We start from the raw sequence: 24055 nt of genomic DNA, 5'->3' as shown, positions 1-24055 counted from the left end.
AATTTAGTTCTTGTTAGTAAAGTATAAGTTGGGAGAAATATGCTAAGGGAAGCAGATATTGAGGGTGAGAGGGAGCAGAAATTATATTAGTTATGAGTTGTGATCTGGTACATTTCTATGAATAGATTAACTTTGAAATTCATTTTACTAAATAACTCCTTCCAGCCAATAGCTTTTGAGTTCTGATTCATCAACCCAAACCTTTAACAGATGATAAGGCTAATGTGAGGTCCTTTCCCATAAATAAGGTCCAGCTGAGTGCAGAGAGGTATAATTTGTTCTAGAGAAGGAAAAACCTAGGCTAACCATACAGAATGGAACGTTACTCATCACTGATGGCTAGAAAGTGCCTCTTAATGAGAAAGAGAGTACAGGTAAAAGTTATCAATATCTCCAGGATCTTAAGAATGCATAAGGAGGGGAAGGCATATGGGGTCTCTGGTGTGGTCTCCCCAGGGGACATCAGGGAACTGGGGGTGTATATTTCTGCTCTGCTCTTGCCCCAATTCCCTCTTTTCCTCTTTTGCCCCTCCTTCTGCTACAAGTTATTTGATACTTTTATATATGTTTATAGCTTGCTGATTTAATTAATCAACCTGGAAAGGAGATATGCTGTTTAACATCTTCATTGGTGACATGAACAGTGGAATCAAATGCACCATCAGCAAGTTTGCCAATGGCATCAAACTGCGTGGTCCCATCAATACAGTGGAGGGAAAAGATTCCATCCAGGGCGAGCTGGACAGGCTTGAGAGCTGGGCCTGTGCTAACCTGATGAAGTTCAACAAGGCCAAGTGCAACGTCTTGCACCAGGGTTAGGGCAATCCCAAGCACAAATACAGGTTGGGCAGCAACAGACTGAGAGCAGTCCCGAGAAGGACTTGGAGGTGCTGGTGGATGAGAGGCTGGACATGATCTGGCAATGTGCACTTGCATCCCAGAAAGCCAAATGTTTTTTGAGCTGCATCAACACAAGTGTGACCAGCATGTCAAGGGAGGTGATTCTCCTCCTCCATTCCACTCTTGAGACCCCACTGCAGTAGTGTCCATCTCTGTGGCCACAACATAAGAGGGATGTGGAGCTGTTGGAGTGACATCAGAGGAGATGAAGATATGCAGAGGGCTGGAGCATCTCTCCTATGAAGACAGGTTGAGAAAGTTGGGATTGTTCAGCTGGAGCAGGGAAGACTCGCAGGGCTGCTACTCCTTGTAGCAGCCTCACAGTACCTAAAGAGGGCCTACAAGAAAGCTGGAGAGGGACTTATTTTTTGCAAAGGCATGTAGTGACAGAGAAAGGGGTAATGGCTTCAAACTGAAAGAATATATAGAATATATATTAGATATAAGGAGGAAATTCTTTACTGTGAGGGTGGTGAGGTACAGAAAGATGTTGCCCATAGAAATTGTGGAAGCCTCACCCCTGGAAGTGTTCAAGGTCAAGTTGGATGGGGCTTTGAGCAACCTGGTCTAGTGGAAGGTATCCCTGCCTGTGGCATGGGGGTTGGAGCTAGATGATCTTTAACCATTTTATGATTCCATAATCTCCTTCTTTTTGCTGAAAAATTTTTGGTTTTCTGATGTTTTCCTTGTTGGATCTACTTCCCATATAATCACATGAGGTGAACAGCAGAGGCATATAGCCAGAAGGGGAGGAAGGGGCCTCCAAGAATCAACCATGGTAAACTGTAAATCTAGCCCACGATGACAGACAAAACAATGCCTAACAGCTCACTCTTGTTGAAAGAAGGTGGACTTGCTCCCTCTCTTGGGTCAGAGGCTCTGGTGTCAGTATAACTCAAATACAACTCAGTGGAGAAATATCTTACTTTTTTTGTTGTTGTTGTTTTCATTCCTGGCCTAGTTTCTGTAGGTAAGTGAGTTAAATTGACTAACTGAAGCATCCAACACAAGTCAGACTCATTGCACAGTAAATAACAGAAGTGCAGTGCCGGGACTGGCCATGAGTTAGGGTACAGGAGAGTTAAGCTCCACTCCTTGTCAGTGATGATCTGATACTTTGGCTCAGATGGTCCTGAAGAAATGCCTTGGAACACAGAAACCCGAAATTACTCCAAGTTAATTCCAGTGACAATTTTGGTGAAGTTATATCTCACCATTACCAAAAAAAGGAGGTCCCGCTAAGCCAACTAAATTGCTGAATAAACAGGCATCAAACCAGGAGAGGAAAAAGTGCTTTTAACTGGCTTGAAGAGATGACTTAGCACAACAAAATATAGAATAATTGTCAAGCTAGTCCACGAGAGAAGACCAGAGTGTACAGCATAAAAAACAGCATAAAAAGAATAGGCAAAATTTGCTGGTCATGGTTTATAAGTTCACCTGGTGTTTTGCATGCTCACCCACCTCTTATCTGAATGTCTGCAGCCATCTCAGTGCATTTCCATTAACTTCTCTGTGTGGTAGTTAAGATTACCCATGTCTTGTAGATGGTGAATTGAAACCGAGGGTACTCAAATAAAAAATAGGGATCTTCCTGGAATGTTCTCTGGTGTGCAAAAATAAGGACAAGTTGCTCCTCATTCTGAAGACCAAAATGAAACCAATAAATTACAGAGGCAGATGATAGGATGTACATCAAAAATCCATATTTGATTATTCAATGCCTATTGTGTTCCTTCACAATGTTTGTATTATTAAACAAAATTTCTAACGTTAAAGATTTTAAAGAAAGAAACTTCAGTAAGCACATTGAGAAAGCGGCAAGTGCACTTCAAGCAGAAAGCTGCCTTTATCATTATAATAGCATGAAAGAGCTTTAGGAAAAAAAAAATCAAGTGTACAAATTATCCGACATTCATTGCATGACATCCTGACAGCTATGTTAGTCCTGATAAAAATATCCAGGAGGACGGCACATTGCAGATGGCACTTCATAATGCGTTCACTTAAAAGCAGTCATTCCCTACCTCAGAGAAAGCGCAGCTTGATGAAGGCCATAGGACACTTGGTTCAGCCAGTAAAAGCTGCTTGATGAGGGCATCTTTAGTTAGTTAGTTAGTAACTTATTCATTCATTCATTCATCTTATGCAGAGAAATTTGATGAAACTTGAAGGAAAAACCATAGCTTTGCACCTTCTTTGTGAAATCCAGAATCCAGAGTCTAGTTCAAATAATATCTGCTTCTCTGAGGATTACAAGTGTGAAAAATGGGTTAAATTGCCCTAGACTTTCACCTCTGGAAACATGGAAACATGAGCTCAAACCTTACTTCCTATAAGCTACCAGTGAACTGATTGACTATTTATCAGTGCCACAAAGCCAATAAATTACTGGGCAACCTGATAGGATTGATTGTCAAAAGATGCCCAGGAATGGAACATCCTGCCCAGGATGAGATATTTTAGCAAATCCCTATAAGTGACCTTCAGGAACAGTCCATCTCACGGCCCACCCCACTCTTCTGCTTTGGAACAGAAAAAAACCTGTTTGCCTAGAATATTATACAGAAGAATATTTTAATAAATACCAAGTAGAGATATAATTTTCCTAGCAAACAAGATCTCAACTCAACGGTACAAATGTCATATTTACATTCATCTTATTAAGATTTATACTATTTAATGGTGGGCTTTAAGAATTACACTATAAACAGAATATAATTTTCATATAAAAGGGATAGTATATTTTTAAATCAAGCCTGTAGAAACTCACTCATCAGTGGTTTATGAAACTTGAGTACACTGATGCTTCAGTACTCAATTAATGTCAGGCAATATGGATTTCAATCTGGCTTGAAATATATTTAAACAAATGAAGTAGATACAAATGTTGGCTCTTTGGCCAGCCAGAGCTAAAAATCCATTTTCTACCCCATTTATAATAAGAAGTAATCTGAATGTAATTTATCTAAAGCACAATATGTTTCCCTAATTTTTACATGTAACCATTACTTATAGTTTAAGTAATAGTTATATCCATGGATCTTAGTGCACTTAATTGAAAATTCATGGTATTAAAACATAAAGCTCCATCCTTCAAAAATAAAAGCATTATCCTAAGGAATAATTGAAGCGGGGGAGTAAGGGCTGGGAAAAGGCAAAGGAAGGGAACCTTGACAGAAATCCTTAAATGCAAACATTTCTTCCCATTTATGTTATATTAGGATTGTTTTTGAATAAAATTAGTCTCTTTCAGCCCCATATTTCAGTTTAGATTACAAAATTCTCTCATCTGATTGCCACATTTTGCGCTGAAGTCAAATCCTTCTGCAGCAGAGTGACATGTCAAGGGTGACAATGACAAATTGTCACTAAGTAAGGAATAACACATGACAGGGCGTTCGGCCATAATGAGATATATGCATGCCTCAAGAGCATTTGCAGGCATGAGGCTGAAGGGCGATTGCTCCCAGCACTCATAATGTTGCTAGGTCTCATTAAGACTTTACATGCACTGGAATAGATTTCTAGTGATTAAAAGGAAAAAAAAAAAAAAAGATTTATGAATGAGTAAATCACGGTAGCAAGTTTTATTTTTATTCATACTTCCCTAGGAGTGTGTATGGCTTATAAGGCCAGGTTGACAAAGGAGAAAGGGTCTTTTATCCCTCTTTTAAATTTTTTATGCTACTGTCCATCATGGCAAAGTTCAAGTTCCATCCCCTCTAAATGAATAGTAACAGTGAAATCTTTGGCCTAATGGACTTGATGGTGCTCCCTGACACGTATTCATTTGTAGCCATAAACTTTACATGGGCAAGATGTTACTCTTCAAATATATGATGACTTTATTAATGTCTCTTTTTGTTGGTGTGGGTTTAGAGGTAATACAGGGGCATGTCAAAGTTCATGGGAAGGTTTTTAACTTATCCTCTGTGATTTGATTTCTAATGACTTTTTAAACTTAGTACCTCTTAATTAATAATAAGCACAACCGCTAAATCCTGACAAGACTATCATAACATAGAAACTTTTATGAAGAAGGTCAGGCCTGTGGCTAAAGGGACATAGGAAGTCATATATTCAGCTCAGCCAGTATCTCTCACCACCAGGGAAGGAAGATGAGAAGATGTAGTTACAGAGTTTATTGCAGTCCTTGTGCTATAGATCTGTTTGACCCAGGATTCAGGGCAAGACATAGGACAGTTGTCTGTGCAGAAAAAAACTTAGGTAAAAAGAAGTGTCTAGAGCTTATAGTCCCCCCATTAGAAAGAGCAGATTGACTGACCTTTCCATGCCCCATTTTCCTTGATTAGGAAAGTCTGCCATGAAATTTAATTTTTCCACCATCTGTAGAGCACACAGAGCTTCTGGGGCCAAGAATAGCCCCAGTTCAGAGTGTAAAGCCTCTTGGTATTAATTTCAATGTATGAGAAGTTTGTCACCATAAGCAATAGCAGTCACTGACATTTTCCCATGTAAGAGGGGAGACAAAAAATATTCTAATTTTTTTCTAAAAGTGAAAGCAAAATTCTCTTTCCCTTCTCCTCTAAAAAAAATGTACTGTCTCATTTTGTTTTAAAAAATGAAGAGGTACCAGCAATACTGTTGTTGTTTTCAGTTGTCCCAGTATTCAGAAAACTCAAGTGTTATTCCCAGAAGATTCTACCATTGAAATAAGCTAGTTGGTGATAGTATGTTATATCTCTTGTCCACTCTACGGAACATTAGGAGCATCTTCTTCTGAAAAAAATTCCCTTATCTCTCTGAAAGAGGGAAAAAGCTATCACAACAGACAGTAAAATAGAAGGGTAGGTGCTTTGGAAAAGATAAAATAAGGTCAGCCCCAAAGTCTAGAAGCTGAGGCTGCGTGTCCTTGCTTGAATGCCTGACGCTAGAGTACCAGCTTGTTAAAACAAAGCTTTGTGCCAAATCATTTTATTAGTTGCAGTAATATCTAGTATTTCTATAGCACCTGCCATTTAAGAGCTCCACAGACCCATCACAGAAAAAACTCTTTCCATTTTGCCACCAGATATACGTCTTCATAAGCTCCAGGGAAGTTACAGACTCAGCTCAATCCATGACAGAATAGCAATACGGAAAAGAGATCTCCCAGATGTAAGGAATTTTTCCAGCATGATACTCTTCTGGATATCCTGAACTTGTTTCCCAAACCTCAATCAAAATAACGCATAAAACCAGAAATGACCTTGAGAGCCTTTATGTTTGGATTTGAAATAGAAAAGAATCAGGGGATGCTACTACATTGCCAGGAACGAGACAAATCAGAGAGTCTCCATTCTAGAAAACAGAGCCTATCAGATTGGCCTGAGGCCTCAGATTCAAACCCTTACCCACTTAAATCATTCCCGCTGAGGTATTTTTCTTCATGCCAAGGCAAGCAGTCTGTGCCCTTACCTCTCATTCAGCATGTCCCCAGCCATACATCCCAGCCTCTAAATAGCACTGCCAATCACCAGCCTCAACTCTCCCATTCAAGCAATAAAGTCACAGGCCTCTTGGATCAGGGAACAACCCCTATGGCTGAAGCTGACAACTTTGAATTCATCGCTTTCACGTCAATAAATGAGTTATGCAAGTACATAAATTTCAATTACTCACTGCTTTGGGAAGAGATTTCTGGATTGTATTATCTGCAGTTGTATCCTTGGCAGTGAGGCCACCCCGGCATTTTTCAAACGAGAGTGACACCTGGGTTGTGGTATTCACTTGAATGGGCTGTTTTGTGCTTGCAACCCTTAACTGTCCCACAGAAATATGTTTCACAGATGGGATGGTCATTGAAACAAACTGGGAACTGAACACGATGATGGCAGTTTTATGCATTGGCAACTTGTCTGTTTTAATTTTAGACTTTCTTGATGGCTGTGCTGGCCCTTGACAGCCATGGCCCCTGGATATTGCAGAACAGGATTTTTTTGGTTTTTTAGAGAGTACCATTTATATTTATTGTATCCAAGCCTTTTACAAAGCAATTGCTGCTACCATTTATGGAGAAAAATTATGACAACAAGCCTAATTGTCAGTCTGCACCCATGAAGTCTAATCTGCTTTAGTATATAGTCATTGTTTGCATTAGGTCTGTCCCAGAGCAAACATACAAGGGGCAGTCCATGTTGAGTGGAACAGAGTATGGGGACATGCCCCAAAGGGACATAGAGACTCATAAGTTTCAGGGTGTTACACCCTTCTGATGTGAGCACCTCTCACCCTAAGGAGACAGTATCTTCCTCTGGGTCACAGGAAGCACATCAGGTTCTGGGAATTGTCCAGGTCTCTTGAGAAGTCACATTGATGGCCAAGAGAAATGTCATAGGGACAAGTAGATATAGGAAGCATTCCCAAATAGGTCTGTATGCAGATCTGAGGGGAGGTCAGCTTGGTTTCAAATAGGAAAGGAAGGAAAGTTCAGGATCTTCCCCAGAACTTTCCAGCTTCAAGAGTATAGGGCCTGGTGAATTCCCAAAGAGAAACATTAACACTAGATGTGGGATGCCAAGTTCTTGTGGGGATTCAGTCTGCTCACCATGTGAGATTCAGTCTGCTCACCTAAAAGAAACAATACTAATCAAAGCCTCAGGGACATAATTGGACTCAAATAAATGAAGCTACAGTAGCCAGAGAATTTTGAAACCAAGGAGGCTGTGGACCCCTTCTCAAAGGAATGAGCGGAGAGGAAAGCGTGAGAAATGACAGCAGGAGTGTGCATGGAGGACCTCAAAGTGTGTATAGATTAGCATATTTTGAATACATTTGGATACCAAAATATACTGAGCAAATGCAGTTTGGTTTTGATTATTGAACATTCCTTTATGTTGTGGAGTATAATGGAAGCTTTCTTCCTGTTCGAGTAGGGAATATAGACATGGGTTAAGGTATGCACTATAAACAGCTAATGAAAAAGAAGGTGGAAAAGACCAACATCCTGAAATTAAAATGTTTTGCTTTTGCTGAGTGACTTTAAAACATGTCTGGAAAGTAGATCCTAGCCTCTTTCCACCTGATATTTTAGTTTTTCCATTTTTGCAGTCAATGGTAATTGTGTAAAGCTTACACTGAGGTGAGAAAAGGCTCAACAGGTTCCTAATGGATATGTCTCCTAGTGATACTGCTGCATTCACTCCATCTCCATTCTTTAACATGGATGCAGCTTCCTGGAAGGTGTGGGTAAGGAAAAGTCCAGTCTGCATAGGTGACTTTTCCAGGAGATATACCAGTCTTGAAGCTGAAATTGAAGTTAAAAAATTTAGGTTGTACAAGGGAGGAGAACGGTCAACCAATAGTGCAGGGCATTGCGGATCTCTAATGAAGGAGCAAGCCTGTGGGGTGATGCTCTGCCTTGTCCATCGCCTGTGCCATATCTGTCTGCCACCAGATCTCACACTCACTCTGCCCAGTGTCAGCTCAGCACTGCACAGGAGGCAGCAAGGGGAGAGAGGAGCATAGCAAAGGACTCCACAAACCAGACAGTGCCACATCTGAGCCCCAAAGTTCAGCAATACTCAGGGAGCTACAGCATTCCTTTTGACAGCAAGAAGCCTTTTACAACAGTAGTCTCAACCAGACCAAGTCCAAGGAACAGGAAAAATTGTATGAAGTGATTTTCCCACCACCTCCAGCCAAGTTTAAAATTCTGTTTAAATGGGAATTGAGTCCTGAGCCTTTAGATAGAAACCTCTTTGAGCTGAGAGTGAACCAGAAGCAGTTCTAGGGTTGTCTCTTTTTTTAGTTTGGATGTGTTACTAACACAGTATAACGATACACATCATCCCAACTGTAAAAATTAAGAAGAGCTGTTGAATGTCAAGTGATGAAGCACAAAGTGTCATAACTTCAAAAGTCCTGTTTTTCTGGCAATATTTACTTATTCACATGACACATTAACATATGTAATAAGTACATAAAAGAACAAATGTCATATGGAGAAGTTAATGCGTACCCATAATGTAGTGAACAGTATTAGAAAAACCTTAGATTGTTTTACTTTCTTGATTTACATACCTGAAAGATAATGTCTATGCTACAATAGCACTTTTCTCTCCTGTGACTGTAGAGCACTTCGCACTATCAGAGTTCATGACTGTTGCTCCTCTTTTCTGCCTCAGCACACCTTATGAAGGAGAGTTTCCTTTTCACTGAATTTCTAAGGGACTTATGGGGAAGACAAAAAAAATTATGTAGAACTATAAAGAGCTGTTCTGTAGGAAGTTATTTTGAGCATTTTTAGCTCTAACTTTGCCAGAAAAGGCTCATCCCATCAGTCCTTAACTTATATAAGCCCTGCACATTATTAAACTATGAGGCTGACACAGGATTATTGTGTAAGATTATGACCAGATCTTGAAAGTTCATTTTGTCTCAGCTCCTTAACTGGCATATGCTTAACTGCTTTGCTTGCTTCCAAATTGTGTCTAATGTCCATCGAATGTGTCATATGGCAAACATCAGCCAGTTCTGCGAAAGCTGTTTCTAAACATATTTTGGTTAGATTGTTTTTAAGGCAAGTTCATTTCCTCTGCCAAATTTAAAGTATAGACAGCCTGACATGTATGCTGCATTTCAGCTTCGCGGTCAATGGTCTTCATTCATTATTTGGGTGTGAAAATAAAGTGTAAGAAATGAAACACTGCTACAGCCTTCCCTACATCTGAAACTACTAATCAATGTCTCCGATGAGAATATTGTGGGTTTAGTGCATATGCAAAGAAAATGGAAACACAAAGGCAAATGATGGAAATGTATGAGCCAGGTAAAAATAATAAAAAAAAAAAAAATTAAAACTTGCAGTACATTTTAAGCTGGTACATCCTAGACCTAAACTCTTTTCTTCTCCAAAAGAATAAAGATTTTATGGATATTCAGCTATTAAGCTACAACAGATACATTTGCCTTTTTAGACTTTTAAAGAGTGTGGAGAACCATGGATAAATAAATCTCCTAATTTTTAAACTAGCAGAAAATAGCAAAGATGCTGACTATGAGCTATTCATTAAATAAACTAATACATTTGACAGCTGAACTGAGGCTCTCACTGTTACCTCCAAACTTGAACTTCGACTTGACCTAATCCCATATCAAATGATAACAGTTTACCATCTGTCCTTGGTCAGCCCAATGGAAGTCTTCAAAGGATAGATTTAATAGCATATAGTTTGGCCTTGACATACAGACTGTATCTGTTCTTACTTAAAGAACAATAAAACCTTGTATTTCTTTTTTTTTTTCTCTTTCTTCTTTTTTTTTAACAGATGGAGGGCTGGTGTCTTATTCCATTCTGTCACCCCATCTGGACGCCTTAAATGTGATACTAAGGGAAGCATGGGGTGAGCCCACCAAAAGCTCGGTTCAAGTTGAGACAGTGAGAAAGGAAAGAAAGTAGACTGATATCTATCTTGCATCATGGCAAAATAAAGGCATTTAAGGCTGCCATAGGGGAATGTGGAGAAGGAATCAGCTATCAATGGCAGAACAAAACATTGCAGCATTGGAGTGCACTGTAAGCTCTCAAAGAAATACGGATGCTTCATCAGCTGAAAATAAACTTTTTTGTCAGCCAATTTATGTGTCACGTTGTAAAGCAGTAAACCACAAGCCTAAACATCACAGGAATCACTTTCTGCTTACTGTTCCTCTTGAGACTTCACCACAGGAAAACCTTCTTTGGGGAGTTCAGAGACTGTGTTTTACTCTCACTGCAAAATTAACTGTTTGTCTCTTTTCTGTATGATCTCTTCATTATAATCAAGAGTTAAAAAGATTTTTTTGTGAAACACTCTAACACTTTAATACAGCAATGGCAATTTTTTAACTCAGAGTAGTAGACTTAGCTGACATTCTTTAAGGGCTGAAGGCCCATTAAGTCTGAGCAACTATCTGTTTAACATAGGGCAAAGGATTGAACACAGTAATTCCTAAAGGAGAATATATTTTCCTTACTATGAAAATGTAGCAGAGTACAGCCCGATTACAAATACCCTAGTAGTGCCTCCTGACTCCTTCGTCTGTAAATGCTTTGCAGGGGCAACCAAGGATGAGGTCTTCTCTTTTCACAATTCTGAAGTAATTAACATATTCAGCAGTGCTATAAAATAATAAATAGCAAATGGATTTATTTTTCGTGGTTATTCAGAGTTTCCGCTTATCATTAACATACGTGGACTTCAAAGTTCCATTGAATTGCAGAACAGCGAAGCAAAACCTCATCAGTGGCGGGACACTTCCATGTCAAAGTGATGTCCCTGTTCATAGAAGCCAGAGCTTCAGTCCCCAGTTACCTCTAACCTAATACTTTCAACCTAGTGTGTCCTGACATTAGGAAATCTGGCAGAAGAAATTAAGGATGGCAAGATAAGACAAAGGCAAATTATCAACAAATCTTGTGAATTTATCGCTATCCCTTCCTAGTGCCTGTATCCCTCTGTAGATATGAAAAAACAATATAAATCCCTTTCCTCCTAGAGAAGGATGTTGGGTTACTCACCATAGACAAAACTTTGTCATAATGTTGTCATGTTAATCAAAGCTTTGACAGACCATGTCAAGTCCAGTGACCAAAGCATTGTAAAAGTATGGACAGGTTTCTGTTCAATGAATATTTGCATAGACCCCTATAAACCTATTTAAGAATATTATTTACCAAAATAAAAGAAGAAAATAAAATTGATCCAGCCCAAATATATTTTTATGTTTTCTGTGACAATAATAAAACCCCTTCTATTTTGTTTGGATTGAAAAGAATTATTGGGATAGCTTCTTTTTTAAAAACAAACAAACAAACAAACAAACAAAAACAAACAAAAACAAACAAACAAAAAAAACCAGAAAATGAAAATCTAAATCCTTACAAAACTGCTGATGCTAACTTTCCCTTTCACCTCTGACTTTTATTCACAAATTGCAATGCTTAGGTACATCACTAACAGAACAGCCCTATTTTCAGTCTCCCAGGACAGCACCCCAGCCCTGAAGCAATAAAGTTATTTGAGGTACAAATATCTCCTATTGACACTGTTCCTCACCTAAAAATCCACTGCGCAGGCTGGAAGGGTTAATGACCTTTCCCAAATCTTCGCTCGCGAAGACTGGCCATTACTTCGGGAAATATGCATTTCTTAGATCAAAGACAGAATCTTGAATGGATATCTTAAACACAAAACTGTGCAATTACTTTGTATAAAATGTATTTATCTTGAAAGCTTCAATTCAATCTCAGTTTCAAAATGCACTCTGGTTGGGGAGAGTACTCTTTGGACATACAGGAAGGGCTTGTTTTAAATCCCTGTTGTCAGTTCCTCTGTTAGGGACTACAGGATAGTGCTTCCATGAAGAACAGCTCCAAGGAGGCAATTTTTTAGGAAATAATAAATGAGCATGCATCTGAGTATATGCTGCAACTTCTGTGCAGTCAAGAACTGGGAAGGAGGAACTGAGTCCTTCCTCCTGAAGGAGGAACTGGGAAGGAGAAAATATCTGTCCCCTACCAGCACCTTGCACACTCAGCATGAGGTAGATCAGCCAGCACCTAAACACCCAAATAATGCTGGCACCTGCCAGCATTATTACAAAGTGGAAAACTTCAGAAATTGTTTTGTTTGTTGGTACAGGGTGTTCATACCTCGTTTCTTCTAATGGATGTTCCTCCCATTCACAAGCGAGACTGTCTGCTTTGAGATAAAACTTGCAATGATGCTTGGAGCAGCACCGACCTGGAGGGGGAAAGGAAGCATTTTAAAGCCCTTTACCAAAGACCTCGGTAGGTTTCAGAGGCTCAGTCTGCATCTCTTCTAAAGGAGTCAGGCTGGGGGATGTGTTTGAAGGCTCCAATAAGGTAGCGATTCTGTTTCCTTAATGATCTGTCCTTTCTCATCTGCAGAGGAAAAGCAAGTCAAGTGTGTCCTTATACACTACTTTAGTAAAATGGATGTGCAGTACACACTTCATTACAACCACCATGGGAATTAAAAGTAACTTGAGCAAGCGGCCCCAGCTCCATGTAATTATCTTTTGAAGACACTCGAAGACAAAAGGGAAAGAACCACCAAACTAGCTCAAGAACAGCAGAGTTTGTGGAGGGGCAGGTGAGCAGCTAAGGCTGACCACGGGCTCAGCAGTTCCCCTGTGAGCCTGGCTCCCTGCAGTGTCCTGGGACGATGACTGGGACAGTGGGTCCCATGACACAGGGAGTGTGCAGGGCTCCACGGAGAAGGAAAAGCCCTCCCATGGATGCGTGCAGGACAAGGCTGGAAGGCGTCGGGCTGTGTGTCTGAGCAATGCTGCCCTCCCATGGCACGTTGCTCAGCCCACTCACTTCTAAATCAACACCCATCAAATACTTCAAGAGGCTCCTTCCTAACCCTGCCGAAAGGGCAAAAGCAGGGAGTGTGATGAGCCATCCATTACTCTTTCAGGGACGATGCCCCCGAAACTGTGTTTCCAGATGATTGATCCAACTGGCAGTGCCCATCCTCAGCCCAGCCCCTCATCACAGGCCACAGCCCTTCCCAGCCTTCAGGTCCCTTTTCTTCATAAGTCTCCGGGCTCTGTAGCTCATTCCCCTATTAACTATTTCAGAGGTAATGCAGCAAAGAAGCAAGAAGCTGAGAAGTGTGAGAGCATAAATATTCTTTTAAAAACAAACCTCCAAAAATGACAAGTGAGCTGTGAGAGGCTCCTGGCAACATCCACGGGGACTGCAGCCTGACCCCAGGCCTTGGGCCAACCCAACACTGAGCTATCTTCTTTCTGATGGAACAGTGAGAACTCCCTTACTTAAAGGTTGGTTTTGTTTTGAAAACAGTTTTTAGCTCCTTTCTTACCCACTTAGTAGCAAAGTTCCTCTTTGTTGTCACAAAGTGGCTGAAAATGGCTGTGGTTGTAAGTGGCTGTAAATCCTGGCTGTAAGCCCTGAATATGTGTGAAGATTTTTTAAACAAACAGACCACTTGTCTGAAATGGGGCACAGAAGGCTCAAAGGCCGGCAAGTAGTTCAGCAACAACAGAGGCACCCACGGCTGAAATGTCTTTATGTGGACAAAAGCCTACAGCTACATTTTTGTGAATGCTCTTTGTGGAGTAGGAGGCTTGAACTGGGTACGGTTCGGTTTTCAACCAGCTGCAGAACATGAAAGTATAAGGAAAAAGAAATTATAAATTGAAGAGATTTAGCATGGCAGGAGAAAACGGTAATCTATTGACTCTGCTCAGATTCAGTTGCGCCCTGGATGAAAACTGCATATTTTGTGCACTTAGTGTAGTTGGCTCCATGAGGCAATCAGAGACACAGAGACACATTTAGCTAAAGGGGAATACTACTTCGCCTTCAAATCCCTCAAATCCCTGTGAAATCACTTCTCCAGCACAGAAATAGGTCTGCCTTAAGCCACACCAGCCAGCTTTCCATATCCACTGTGGTCAGATCTCTGCAGCTCTGAGGCAAACCAGTAGCTTTTATGTTATATAAAAGTTACCGACTTTGTGTTTACCACACGCCTTCTCAGATGCTTCTTGAATCTGGATTGTTTCCAGGGTACGTATATAGTTTATATATATTTATAACTTTATAAAGTCTTAAAAGCTTTGGCAGTTTCTCAGCCAGAGCTGTGGTGTAGGTCTAGTGGGTGTTTATGGGGCCTGAGCTGGAAAGTTTCAAGTGCCTTAATGGACTTGTAGGTGGAGCTAAGTGGAAGCTGTATCACACATGAAGAGGATTTCTTCTGTGTATTAAAAAAAATTTTCCCTTGAACAACAAATTCCTGACTGTTTCACTGTAATCATTCAGATCACTCCTCCTGGGACCTGCAGAGCCCCACAGCTGTCTGAATGAGCATGCAGTCTGTCATCTCCCAGTGGCACCCCAGGCCTCACAACCCCCTGGCCTTTCTGCAGCCTACACTGCTTTGCACATGATGTGCCCTGGTAGCCAGGAGGGACAATCGTGTCCTGGCACAGCATCGCCAGCTGGTCAAGGGAAGTGGTTGTCCCTCTGCTTTGCACTGGTGTGGCCTCACCTTGAATATTGTGTGTAGTTTTGGAAAGGATATTAAATTATTAGAGAGCATCCAAAGAAGGGCAATGAAGATTGTGAAGGGCCTTGAGGGGAAGCCATAAGAGGAGTGGCTAAGGTCACTTGGTCTGTTCCACCTGGAGAAGAGGAGACTGAGGTAAGACCTCATTGCAGTCTGCAACTTCCTTGTGAGGGGAAGAGGAGGGGCAGGCACTGATCTCTTCTCTGTGGTGACCAGTGACAGGACCAGAGGGAATGGCCTGAAGTTGTGTCAGGGAAGGTTTAGGTTGGATATTAGAAACAGGTTCTTCACCCAGAGGGTGGTTGGGCACTGGAACAGGCTCCCCAGGGAAGTGGTCACAACACCAAGCCTGACAGAGTTCAAGAAGCCTTTGGATGATACTCTCAGGCACATGGTGTGATACTTGCGGATTTTCCTGTGCACGGCCAGGACTTGGACTCAATGATATTTGTAGATCCCTTCCAGCTCGGCATTGAGATTCTGTGATTCTGACAGGCCTGAGCTGCAGGCCTGGCCCACCCTCCAGCATGCCTTGTGTGCCATGCCATAGTCTTCCTCTGCCAGGCAGGAGGGCCCTTAGCATGACTTAATCCTGGCCTTGCTGTGCACAAATCATGGCAGACCCCACTGGGGAGTGGGAGAATGGAGTATCAGCAAGTCAGCAACTACTCTTGGATGAAGAATTCATCCTTACTTTAGTCTTTTGTCCTGCATTTCATGCCCAAACTTCCCAGGGCTTCTCTTCATGGGTCTTCCTGCTCCCACCTTTTGTCTGTCCTCAAACAAAACTGTAGGCAGTGATATAGTCCATTCTGTGAGTACCTGGCAGTTGAATCTTGGGAGTCTATTTCTGTAAAAAACTCACCTTATATGATTGCACAGCAGACCTTATATACACTACCACATACAGTAATATTGTGGCCCTACTGGTTTTACCCCCCTACTATGACATGGTCTTGAAACCTGATAAATAACTTTTGATGTTAGGCTACAGCTGGCTTCCAGCAAGTAATTCAGCAAGCACTGGAGATTTTACATATAAAGCTATTAAAACTCAAGGTAACAGGAAGGGTCAACTTCTTTCTGCACTGCTGTAGCAAGCAGTGAGAAAATAAAGACAGAACACATTTCTGTAATGAGCTATTACACTTAATACAAAAGAGCATGGCATGTCTACTTGGAGAGGCTGTATGCAACATTGATGGATCTAGGAATGCTGGACACTGTAGTTTGCATTCCTTACACTACCTGAGTGTCTGTTTCGAACCATTTCCTAACAATCTAATTTCCCCCTTGAAATTTTAGAAGACGGAGGCTTCAGTTTTATCTCCTCTCACTACCCTCAGAAAGTGAAGCACAGCTATTTTTACTAGCATTACAAAATACCTTACATTTAAACTAAACTTGTAAAAACAACAGAAGACTTTTACTGCTTTAATACACCATGTTGTGCATTATTATTTCCCTTTTTGAGGAAATATCCTTTATAAATATATATTTAGAATTCTTCTCACAAACTGATGAACTAATTGCAATCATGACACCCGTAGAAAACTGTCAAATTGCAAATAATTACTTCAAAAGGTAAATATACCTGGTCTTTTACTAATTATGTACTAGAAGCTTCCTATAAAATAGTATCTACCATTTTGAAAAGACCAGATCCTCAAAATGCAAAGAAAAGTTATATCTGATCATGTACCTACTTATACAAAGTAGAAGGTTTCAGGAATGTAATGGGAGAGATCGCACAAGATGTTGCAAATAATTAGGCAATCAGAATTTGCTTTTGCATAGGATTCTTTGTTTATAAAGTGCGTAGAACTTCTCAGAAGCAGTCTGTAAGTTTTGCCCATTTTTTTAAAGAGAGGTGACTAAGGCTCAAAAATGAATCCAGTCTCAGCAACAGAAACAGGCACTGAACCCAGCAGCATGCTGACTCCCAGCACCCTGCTGTAAGCATTAGGAAGTTTCCCTCAGATAAAAAGGCAGAAATGTGCGAAATTCTGGCCTCTATAACACCTACAGAGTACTAGCATTATAATTAAGTTGATGACATAACCCATTCAGTCAGCCATCTCGTGTCCACACAGGTAATTATATTTTAACTGTTAAAGGGCTTTGGGAAATTGGCAGCCATGCGAACGCTTGGTTGGTGCAGCACATACATTTGCCATCTTAAGGTGATTAATGTAATTCCCAGCCCAGGAGAGGCCAGATGATTAGTTCAGCGCAACCCTTCATATTTAAAAGCAACTAACCAAAAGAAATAACCCAGAACATACTCACACTGCTCTTCATCTGTGGTATATAAGGGAGTTTAGAGAAGAACCTGTATAGTTTCTGCTGCAGATAGATAGCTCCTTAGATTTGGCTGAATGGACTGAGGCTGCCTTACTTCATAAGGCCTTAACATTGTACCTAAATAATTTAGCAGGGAAATGAATCAAGAACAAACACTTTTCAGGACTTGTATGAAGGACTAGGAGATGAAACGACATGAGCTGGCTGGGGATTTTATACGCAACTTAGTACCTGATTTAGCATATCATGCTGAGCTAGCTGAACAGTGTTTCTGGTCACCTGTTTCTCTTTCTTTAAAGGGAAAAGGCTACCTAGTTCCTAGATATGACCTCCTCCTGCTGATGCTCAGTGTTTGTAAAATAGCTTGGGATCTTCAGAAGAAAGATGTACAAAAACATTATTGGTCTCAAATGTTTTGTATACTCTGTTGCTGCACTGAATGAAACAATCAAATATAGAACATGTTTCTGCAAAGCCAGTATGTAGAAGAATCTCTATTGTCTCTTTCTACTTTATCAAGCAGACTATGGAATTCTTTAGAGGCCCTAGTCAATACTGTTTAAAACATCAAGACTCATTTTATGCTCCACATCCTTTGTAATTTCTCTTTCTCTCAAACAAGTAATATACTACTGGGAAGAATACCTTCCCTTCATAATTACAACACACAAAGCTTTTGACATGCACACTTCAGGTGAGTACCTAAAATTTTGAAGACTCTCATTATCCTTCCAACACAAAGAGACTTGCCTGGGGACCACTGCTTTTACATGGAAGGATGTGTATTTTGTTTCTGTTTAATGTTACAGTGAAAGATAATGTCATAACCACCTCATAGACTTACTGGTAACCCATTTCATGAAAAATCAAATCCACCTATTGTATATGCATAGCTTTATGATAATACAATGATCCATTGAGCATTGGCCTAGGAGCAAACTGGTTCCAGCTTGTCTCTTCCAAACATTCAACTTCCACTGCATATCTCCTGGAGTCACAGGGCTAGCATGTGCATCTTGATAGCCCTGAAAATTGTTCTAAATCAGTTCATCATATTCCAACCCAACATTTCTTCTGACTACAAAGCTAATAGCTTGAAATGGACATTCTAGAATTAACCCTGCGGCCTGCTAAATTGGTGACAAGAAGAGCAGCAGAATGTGGCACAGGATCCAGGCTGAGGGACAATGTCTGGTGATGCCTGAGGCTCTACTACCAGGAGCAGTGTTGGAGGTAATTGTAGGTTTTTTGTTCCTTCTTTTGGCCTGCAAAAGTTTGTTTTTCATAACTGACTTTCACATTCCACTTAATATGTGTATTTCTCAAGTGGAAAATACCAGTGATGAGGCACAATGATGCAGCTTGATCAGATATTTGGCTAATTTTCCACTGTTTAAAGGCAGAAGGGAATTTCTGAGAAAAGTGGGTGGAACTCTTGGAACAGGGCAGGTATTTAGATCTGTCCAACAGCTACTTTTGGCCAGTATCTGAATCATTTACACCCAGCCCAGTAAGAGATGATATTAAAGTATTAAATTATAGAGTTACTTCTTAGTTTTAAAAGGGCTTTAACATTTACTTCAGGAAACAAATGAAGAAAAATCCCAAGCATTGTTTTAACAAAGGATTGGACGCTCAGCTGGTTTAACTAGCTCACTGCAGGCTGGCACAGCAAAGGGGGCAGGAACACATAACCAGGGAGCAGCAAAAGAAAATGGGACTGTGCTACTGACCTCATGTGCCCATTGGATTGGCTTAGTTTTAATGGGAATCTACTCTCTGACTGATATCAAGCCTATCTGCAGAAACATGTGAGACAGGAATCAACCGAATGAGTCTCATTCTCCAAGTATAAGACTTGACAGGTCTGAATGTGGGTTTTAAATGCCTGAGCAAGGAAGGAAAGAGATTCTGGTGATGAAAACTTTTTGCAGAACAAAAATATTCCAACCTGAATCCACACATTGTAAAGCATTAAGGACGTCTTTTTATCTTTGGAAATTATTTTGCAGTTAACTGACTAACAACTCTGAAAATAAAGCCTCTTTTAATTCTGTCTCCTTGGATTTGCAATGGGAAGGATTTAAAGAACTATATTTGATCCATTAGGTTGAGGTACTCACAGTACTGCACATTGTTTTAGTGTACTAAATTTAGTTGACTTCTGTCTCTTTCAATTACCCTTCTAAAAAGGATAGGTGAAAAATAATGTCTCTCTTTATATAATTTGGTTTGCTGTTGATTAATTTTCTTCTAGTGCTTGCTTATGTTCTGTAGGGTAGAGAGGACAAACGGCTTAAGGGGGGGAAGCTCTTTTTCTGAGTTTGAGCTTGTAGTGTCTTCCCTTTCATACTTATATCTCATCAATATAATGTCAGGATGGTTGATAAGGACAAAAAAGTCAGAGAATGGACTGAGTCTTAACTTTGGTAAAATAGGCCAACTGGAAGAAATCTAGAAGGTAAAAATAAATGTCTCCACATGCTATCCTCATCATTAATAAGAAGCAAAACTCAATACAAGTTTTACATAATTAATCCACTGACTTGTCCTTTTTTGCCACAGCAAAGAACTGTAGAGGAATAGCATGCCCTAATTCTTAAAAGAACTGTGCTCTGCATCAAAGGTACTCAGACATTTCAGAAATAGTTCAATTCCATTTGGTATCACTTATGTGTATGCCCTCTGTAAGCTATGTACAACTCTTAACACCACTCAGCCTCTCAAAAGGAGGTAGAAACTAGGCATGAATTCTGGGGCAGGTCTTGAACTCAGCTGCTGCTTTGCAAAGGATGCAGCAGTGAGAGGCAAAGGGTTTCTCACTGTGATGTCCTACAACCATCAAATGGTAATCAAAACTTTGATGAGGAGGAAGCAAAAAAAGATTAATGTATTTTAGTGATCCGTCTAAATTTCCAAAATAGTAATTGCTGAACTCGACTGCTCTCAAAAACCTTGTCCTGAAAACAGAACTAAGCAGCAATGACTTGTCCTGAATTTCTACAGAGTCTGAATGATCAAAGATCTGTTGAAGTTTTATTCACCCACTGTTTCAGTGTTTAGACTGGGCTGATACTCCACAAAGACAAAAAAAATCCCAGGCCTCCAGAAAGGAGGGAATTGCTTCATTCAGAGAGACACTAATTCTTTCCAACCTTCTTTTCTAACCTTTCCAACCTTCTTGTTGGAAAGGTTATAAAAGTCTCACTAGTTTGGATAGTGCTTCATTAATTATCAGGATTAATCTACCACTAAAATTTAATGCAGAAAATCAGCAGTCATCATGTAATTTCATTGATTCCTTCAGAGAAACGTGGAGAAAGAAATACAGATACTTACAGGTAGTAAGACCTGGAAGAACTTATGACAGGATTAAAAACTTTCTAGTGCATCCTATGACAGTGCTGGTGGCAGTAAATTGGGTAGTAAACGAGTATCAAAGTCAGAGGTGATGATTAGCAAGTGTACATGGAATTGGGACTTTCTGGAGACAAGTGTCTGTGGAGCAGATATTCTAAAATCCCTCTTTCCCATCCAGTCACCAAATGTTCCCTACCCTTTCTCCTGACAAATGCCTCCTTTAGACATTGGGATGTCACCAGGAACAGGGGAAGAAAGATCACATCTGCAGCATAGCTGGTGCATAGTTAACGTAGTTAATTGGCAATGCTCACAAAATCTATTCTAAGGTATGTAGTTATGCAAGTCTGATAGTCTTTTGTGGTCTGATGGCTTAACTAACTTGCCAGCAGATCATATACTAGAAACATGTCACTGCTTGTGATACAACAGCAGATGTGTTCTTGCCCATTACTGGAATGCACCTACTAGGGCAGAGTATGAAATCTAGCAGTTCGGACAAAGATATCATCTTCAGGTTGTAACAAAGGAGACAAAAGAATCGAAATCTCTTAGTAGACATTCATTGTCTTTATTTATGAACAACCTATTCAATGACTGTTGTTCTGCAGTGAAAGCTCCTCTTTTTGAATGGGCAGCCATTCCTAAGACAGAAAATGGTGCCATTCCCTTTGCCACCAGAGGTTCAGATCCGTGTTTGACCGGTGTTCTACCAAAATGATCAGCTGTTGGGCACTCCTCTAAAGAAATCTTGAAGGTAGAAATAAAACATGCAATTTTAAGCTGGACACTCTAGTGTTTGCTGCTGACCTATATGGGCTATCCATGCATTCAGGAAGGTTTCCTTAGAATAAAAAAGATCCCAGTGGAATGTGATATGACATACAAAATGCTTTGTCCATCTTTCAATCTAGATACTTAAGAATTCAAGAGGTAATTAGGGGCTTATAATCAATGCTGTGTCTCCCTTGGGGAATATTAATACATTAAGAAACTCAAGCACTCCTGAGAAACCATACCAAGATTATACATATACACAGAAAACTATCATGCTTATGAAGTAAAAGAATACTCTGGTGGCTAAACACCATAGTACTGGATAAAACCTTTTTCCAGAAGAAATTGCTTCCTCGCTACATTTCATTCCCAGTTTGATGGTCTTTCAGAAAAACTAATGGGATTGTTGAAGGCAACATGATAATGTGGAAACAGTGAACTGTAGGCTTCTCTGATGAGTTGTCAGATGTTTCTGTAGAAGTAGAGGGAAAATTAATAGAAGAGGAAGAACAACGTCTGTAGAAGCTATAAATATCTGAGGAGATGTTACAGTGGAAAAAAAGGAATCAAAGGTGAGAATTTAGGGGAGAGTGGAAAGGAAATCCTTGTCTACTAATTGTGTCCCCTTGAAAGCTGCATGTAATATAACAGCCCCTGCCAAACTGTGAAACCCGGTTGACCTACAGTGATTTCGTGGGTCCCCCAGTACCTGTGCAGGTACTCAGACTTCTGGTTCAGGGCTTTGAACATTGCAAGTGTGACTCTTATTAGAAGAGTGCAGCAAATAGGATTGTCTGCACTGGAAGAGGGAAGACATCAGAAGAACAGGACTGAAAGAGACAGCTGAAGGAAAGCCCCAAGGCAGATGGCTCCGTCTTGCTTTTGCCAAGCATATATGATGAAGAGGAAGCAGCAAGGCAATGACTGCTGTAGGAAAGGACCACACCTTGAATCATCAGCCTTGGGCAAGAAGCAGAGAGCCAGTCCAGAACAGCAATCCCTTTTCCTCAGCTATAATCACAAGGGTCTGCTGTGCCCTGGCCTACTCCAGTGCCTGCCAGAGCCCCAGGTCTGCTTTGAGGCTCCCCTCATTTTCAGTGCTTTTCAGGGCAACAGGAATTTCAAAGCTAATAATTAGTCTAATGAGGCTAAACAATTAGTCTAATAACTACTTGTTAAATAATCAAAAAATCCCCTGAAATGCAGAAGGAAGATGCATTTTGCTGTGAAGTAAGCAAAATAACTAATAAAATGAAATTCATTTTACCACAGGTACTCAACTTCCCACAATCTAGTACACCAGGTATTACACAGAGGGGTAAGAAGACAACCACCTCTTGAAAGAGCTTATAACAAAGACAGTATGCAAAAAACTGTGAAGAATACATCAAAAACACAAATGCATTTCAATATATTTATTTCTCACTCCTGCGGTCCCTCATTCCCTTGGTCACCCTTAGTTAATCAAGGAATGTCAAGTTCAAGCCCAAGTTCCATGGTTTAGCTTAACAGTTACTGTGTTGTAGCGTGCAATTAATTTCGCTTATAAATTACTCATTCCTTGTTAGGGCCCCTCTTGCAATTTTACTTCTAATTCAAATCTTTAAGGATAATTCAGCAGCGTGCTTAACAGCCAAAAATATCATCATCTTCCTTGCAGGCAAAAGGTACACTTTTAGAAAACATAAATTTGATTTTCAGAGATACTGGTTACCCATAGTTCTTACTGGCTTCCAACAATATTTTGGGGAACTACTACCTCTGAAAGGTCAGGTTTTCCATACAAACAACTGGAATCCATCCCCAAAACAGAATAGTTTCCATGCAGAGAAACAAAGTATGCTGGAAAGATTTAGAGAAAACCTTGGGCTGTGCTTCTACCAGAAATGGATGAAAAATTTTAAAACTGTTTTTAGGAGGGCTTTGACGTGAGGAAGGGAAACAAGCAATCTGTGAGACAACTCGCTGCTACACATGAACCAGTTCATGTATAAAAATAATAAAGGCAAAAATTGTTGCCAGTCTCCAAAGAGGTGTATCAGGTGATACCTGGTCTGGATAAGAGATGAATTTCAAATGCTGCCTCCTTCCATATTTGACCACACTGATTAAAAAACTGCAAAGACTAGAAATTACTGATGATCAGCTGTCAGTGATAGAAGGAACCATTCAGATATTTTCAGCATCACCTTGTCTGCTAAATATGGTGCTGTTTACTATCTACTTTCTGCTATGGTTATCGCCAAGCGTTATTAGAAGTGAGTTAGGGATTGCACGTTTGCACATTCCAAAGGAAACAGCTCCACAATGAGAGATTAGTGAGAATGTAAGAATAAAGGCATTAATTTTTTTCTATAGATATATCTGTTTTCAGATAGGAATTCCTTGTCAAAGGAATTCAGTTTATTACTTACACTATTTTTTGTTCAGGTTTAGCAGCAGATAGACAAAATTAGCTGGAGGATTACTTACATTCAAGTAGATCCAGTGTTCCACTCCTCTCCTGGCAGAAAGAGAAAGGAAAGTACCTTCAGGTTTTCAAGACACAGATCGTGTATTTCTTGTGGTATGAAGCAATTTCTTTTAACATTAAGCTGTGCTATTCACCAATTCCCAGAACTGCATGTTAGAGTTTGCATTCCGAACAAAGCTAAGTACTTTCCCTT

Source organism: Pipra filicauda, unplaced genomic scaffold (assembly GCF_003945595.2).
Source record: "Pipra filicauda isolate LSUMZ 115617 unplaced genomic scaffold, ASM394559v2 scaffold27_size4233163_pilon, whole genome shotgun sequence".
NCBI classification, from domain to species: Eukaryota; Metazoa; Chordata; class Aves; order Passeriformes; family Pipridae; genus Pipra; species Pipra filicauda.
Note: the sequence above shows the minus strand (reverse complement) of the source record.